Below are 6,000 nucleotides of genomic sequence, written 5' to 3' on the forward strand. Positions count from 1 at the left end.
ATCCCTGCAACCAACTCAAAATGACCTGAAGACTGGCAGAACACACTTTCTGTAGTTAATTGTAGAGGCATAGGGAGGGAAGATGGTGGAAGAGCAGGGGACCCATGTTTCATCTGGCCCCTTGAATTCAGCTAGATATCTATCAAATCATTCTGAACACCTGTAAATTCAACCTGAGATCTAAGAAAAGCTGTAATTCTACAAATAGAAAAGTGACCACTTTTTTTGCAAGGTAGGAAGTGTGGAGATGTGAATCTGAGGGGATATATTGGAAGATAAAGCATGAGGAGAGGGAGCCTCTATATGCTGGCTAACGGAAATTGATATAGCAGCAAAGTGCAAAATCTGAACTTTTAGAAGTCTGCTCCTAATGAGGGACATCCCTGCCTGAAAGGTGCTCAGGTGGCAAAGCAGGGCAGAATCCTGGGGGGGGGGGGGGGGGGAGGCAGTGTGGTTTCAGAATCCCCAGGGTCACAGAAAGAACAGTGCCTGAGTGTGGCAGAGTTTCAAAGCATTGGTGCAGGGAAGTCAGCTACAATTAGCAAGCCCCGGAGTGGCCTCTGAGCTAGATGTTGCCATAAACAGTGAACTGTGGCACCATTAGGTGACTGGTCTCCAAGCAGGGGCCCAGAAAGCAACAACCTCTACAAAATCTGGCTCCTTCTCCTGGAAGGAGTGGTGCGGGTGCACGTGTGACTATGCAAATGCTCCCCTAGCAGGGACCCAGCGAGTGCTGGGGCCATGGTGTGACACTCCTCCTTCCCCTGGGAAGATTGGTGTGGATGTGCACTGCAGGAGTCTGGGAGTTTTATGCACATGAAAGCGACGGACTGCTTTTCCCTGAGGGTGCACTGAAGAGTTGGAGTGGTCATTGTTCAACACGGGGGCTGGAGATCAGGGTGCTGCCACTTTTTATTTTTTATTTTTGATCCACTAAAGTGGCAGGAAAAGCCTTCAGGGAACAAGAGCCACATAGAACAACCAAAAGCAGTTTACACTGAGACCAGCCCCATGGCAGAGAGTGGTACAACTCTGACCAGGGAAAGACACCTAAGACTCAGTGCAATAGGCCCCTCCCCAGAAGACCAGCAGGATCCTCAGATGAACACAATGTTATAGATTACTCAGAACTGGAAAACTCCTACACTAGGGAAAGATAGTATATAGAATTAGAGGTTTTTATCACATGAGTCTTTAGTCTTTCAGTTTAAATTTTCTTTTTCTTTTTTTTTCCTTTTGAACTAGTTTCTTATTTGATCAACTCTTTCTTTTTAAGCCTTTTTTTATTTTCATTTTTACATTTACATTTTTTAAAATTTTATTTTATTATGTTACGTTAGTCACTATACATCACCAGTTTTCAATGCAGTGATCCACAATTAATTTTTTTTGTACAACACCCAGTGCTCCATGTAGTATGTGCCCTCCTTAATACCCATCACCAGGCTAACCCATCCCCCCACCCCTCTAAAACCCTCAGTTTTTTTCTCAGAGTCCATAGTCTCTCATTGTTTGTCTCCCCCTCTGAATTCCCCCCCTTCCTTTTATAGATATACTCTTCATTTTTTACTTCTTTTCACTGTATTCAACTTTGTTTTTGTGTATATACACATATATTTTGCTTTCTTTACAATTTTGGGATTTAGTGTTTTCTAACAAACCAAAATATACCCAGAACCATGAAGATCACCCTGTTTTGTCCACATACGAGATTATATACTTTTTTCCTTTTTTCTTTTTCTTTTTCTTTTGGTTTCTGACCTCTTCAGATTTGTCTAGGGTGTATTTCGCTTGGGTTGTGGTTGATATTTTTGATTTTGTTCTCTTGTTCATCCATTCTTCCCCAGCCAAAATGACTAGAAGGAGGGATTCACAACAAAAGAAAGAACCAAAGGTAATACTCTCTGCCACAGATCTAATCAATATGGATATAAATAAAATGTCAGAGCTGGAATTCAGGATAATGATTCTAAAGTTACTAGCAGGGCTTACAAAAAGCATAAAAGACACTAGAAAATCTCTTAGTGCAGAAATAAAATCGAATCAGGCCAAAATTAAAAATGTTTTAACTGAGATGCAGTCTAAAATGGATGCTCTAACAGCAAGGGTAAATGATGGAGAAGAGTCAGTGACATATAAGACAAGATGATGGAAAGGAAGGAATCTGAGGAAAAGAGAGAAAAACAACTAATGGACAATGAGGGGAGGCTTTGAGAAATCAGTGATACCATAAAGCAAAACAATATTAGAATTATTGGGTCCCAGGGAAAGAAATAAGAGAGACACAGAGGGACAGAAGGTATATTTGAACAAATCATAGCTGAGAACTTCCCTAATCTGGGGAAGGGAACAGGCATTCAATTCCAAGAGGTAGAGAGAACCACCCTCAAAATCAATAAAAATAGATCAACACCCCAGCATATAATAGTGAAGCTTCCAAATTTCAGAGATAAAGAGAAAATCTTGGAAACGGCTTGAGACATGAACTCCTTAACATATAGGGGTAGGAACATTACACTGGAAACAGACCTATTCCCAGAGACCTGGAAGGCCTTTGGTCTGGTATGATATATTCAGGGTAATAAATGAGAAAAACATGAAGCCAAGAATACTTTATCCAGCAAGGTTGTTATTCAGAATGGAAGGAGAGATAAAGAGCTTCCAGGACAAAGAGAAACTAAAAGAATTTGTGATCACTAAACCAGCCCAGCAAGAAATATTAAAGGGGTTCCTGTAAGCAAAGAGAGAGCCAGAAGTAACACAGACCAGAAAGAAACAGAGACAATCTACAGAAATAAGGACTTTACAGGCAATATAATGGCACTAAATTCATATCTGTCAGTAGTTACAATGAATGTAAATAGGCTAAATGCTTCAATCAAAAGACACAGGGTATCAGATCAGATAAAAAAGCAAGACCCATCTATATGATGTCTATAAGAGACTCATTTTAGACCTAAAGACAACACCAGATTGAAAGTGAGGGGATGGAGAACAACTTATCATGCTAATGGACCTCAAAAGAAAGCTGGGGTAGCAATCCTATTATCAGACAAATTAGATTTTAAACAAAAGACTGTAGTAAGTGATGAAGAGGTACACTATATCATACTTAAAGGGTCTATCCAACAAGAAGATCTAACAATTATAAATATTTATGCTCCTGACTTGAGAGCAGCCAATTATATAAACCAATTAATAACAAACATAAATAAACACATTGATAATGATACAATAATAGTAAGGAACTTCAACACCCCACTCACAGCAATGGAGAGGTCATCTAAGCAGAAGATAACAAGGAAACAAGGGCTTTAAATGACACACTGGACCAGATAGATATCAGATATATACAGAGCATTCCATCCTAAAGCAAGAGAATACACATTCTTCTTGAGTGGACATGGAACATTCTCCAGAATAGATCACATAATGGGTAACAAATCAAGATTCAACTATTACCAAACTATTGAGATTATTCCCTGCATATTTTCAGATCATAATGCTTCAAAACTTGAACTCAGTCGTAAGATGAAATTTGGAAGGAACTCAAACACTTGTAGGTAAAACAGCATCCTATTAAAGAATGAATGGGTCAACCAGGAAATTAAAGAAAAATTAAAAAAAAAACTCATGGAAACAAATTAAAACGAAAACACAAATGTTCAGAACATTTGGGATGCAGCAAAGGTGGTCCTAAGAGGGAAATGCATAGCAATAGAAGCCTTTCTCAAAAAAATTAGAAAAGTCTCAAATACACAAGCTAACCTTACACCCAAAGGAACTGGAGAAAGAACAGCAAATAAAGCCTAAACCAAGCAGGAGAACATAAATTATAAAGATTAGAACAGAAATCAATGAAATAGAAACCAAAGGAAGAGTAGAACAGATCAATGAACCTAGAAGCTCGTTCTTAGAAAGAATTAATATGATTGATAAACCCCTAGGAAGACTTATCAAATAAAAAAAAAAAAAGGAAAGGACCCAAATTAATAAAATCATGAATGAAAGAGGAGAGAACACGACCAACAAGAAGGAAATACAATTTTAAGAACATATTATGAGAAACTATATGCCAACCAATTAGGCAATCTGGAAGAAATTGATTCATTCTTGGAAACTTATAAACTACCAAAACAGAAAAAGGAAGGACTAGAAAACCTGAACAGACCTATAACCAGCAAGGAAATTGAAGCACTAAGCATAAACCTGCCAAAAAATAAGTCCAGGGCCAGGTGGCTTCCCAGGGGAATTCTACCAAACATTTAAAGAAGAAATAATACCTGTTCTACTGAAGCTGATCCAAAAAAAAAAAAAAAAAGAAAAAGAAAGAAATAGAAGGAAAACTTCCAAACTCATTCTATGAGGCCAGCATTACCTTGATCACAAAACAAGACAAAGACTCCGCCAAAAAGAATTAGAGACCAATATCCCTGACGAACATGGATGCCAAAATTCTCACCAAGATACTAGCCAAAAGGATCCAACAGTACTTTGAAAGTACATTAAAATTTACCATGACCAAGTGGATTTATTCCTGGGCTTCAAGGGTGTTTCAACACTTGCAAATCAATCAACGTGATACATCACATTAATAAAAGAAAAGACAAGAACCATATGATCCTCTCAATTGATGCAGAATTAGAATTTGACAAAATACAGCAACCTTTCTTGATAAAAACTCCCCACAGTGTAGGGATAGAGGGAACATAGCTCAATATCATAAAAGTCATATACAAGAAGTCCAAAGCAAATATAATTCTCAATGGTGAAAAATTGAGAGCTTTTGCCTTAAGGTCAGGAACATGATAGGGATGGCCACTCTCACCACTTTTGTTCAACGTAGTACTAGAAATCCTAGCTTTAACAATCAGAAAACAAAAAGAAATAAACAGCTTTCAAAGAAGTCAAATTCTCACTCTTCACAGATGACATGATACTTTATGTGGGAAACCCAAAAGACTCCACCCCAAAATTGCTAGAACTCATACAGCAATTCAGCAACGTGACAGGATATAAAATCAATACACAAAAATCATTTGCATTTCTATACAGTAGCACTGATACAGAAGAAAGAGAAATTAAGGATTCAATCCCATTTACAATTACACCAAAACCCATAAAATACCTAGGAATAAACCTAACCAAATAAGTAAAGGATCTGTACTCTAAAAACTACAGAATACTTTGAAAGAAATTGAGGAAGACACAAAGAAATAGAAATACATTCCATGCTCATGGTTTGGAAGAGTAAATATTGTTAAAATATCTATGCTACCCAGAACAATCTATACATTCAATGCAATCTCTGTCAAAATACCATTGACATTTTTCAGAGAGCTGGAACAAATAATTCTAAAATTTGTATGGAACCAGAAAAGACCCCAAATTGCCAGGGGAATGTTGAAAAAGAAAACCAAAGCTGGTGGCACCACAATGCTGGACTTCAAGCTGTATTACAAAGTTGTAATCATTAAGAGAATATGTTACTGGCACAAAAACAGACACATGGATCAATGGAACGGAAAAGAGAACCCAGAAATGGACTTTCAACTCTGTGGTCAACTAATCTTTGACAAATCAGGAAAGGATATTCAATGGAAAAAAAGACAGCCTCCTCAACAAATGGTTTTGGGAAAATTATACAGCCACTTGTAGAGGAATGGAACTGGACCATTTTCTTACATCATACACAAAGATAAACTCAAAATGAATGAAAGACCTAAATGTGAGACAGGAATCCATCAAAGTCCTAGAGTAAAACACAGGCAATAACCTCTTCAACCTTGGCTGCAGCAACTTCTTGCTAGACACATCTCCAAAGGCAAGGGAAACAAAAGCAAAAATGACTTATTGTGACTTCATCAAGATAAAAAGCTTCTGCACAGGAAAGGAAACAGTCAACAAAAGTAAAGGGCAAACTACAGAATGGGAGATGATATTTGCAAATGACGTATCAGATAAAGGTCTAGTACCCCAGATCTATAAAGAACTTATCAA

This window comes from Phoca vitulina, unplaced genomic scaffold, assembly GCF_004348235.1.
Source record: "Phoca vitulina isolate PV1807 unplaced genomic scaffold, GSC_HSeal_1.0 scaffold51, whole genome shotgun sequence".
In the NCBI taxonomy this organism is placed as follows: domain Eukaryota; kingdom Metazoa; phylum Chordata; class Mammalia; order Carnivora; family Phocidae; genus Phoca; species Phoca vitulina.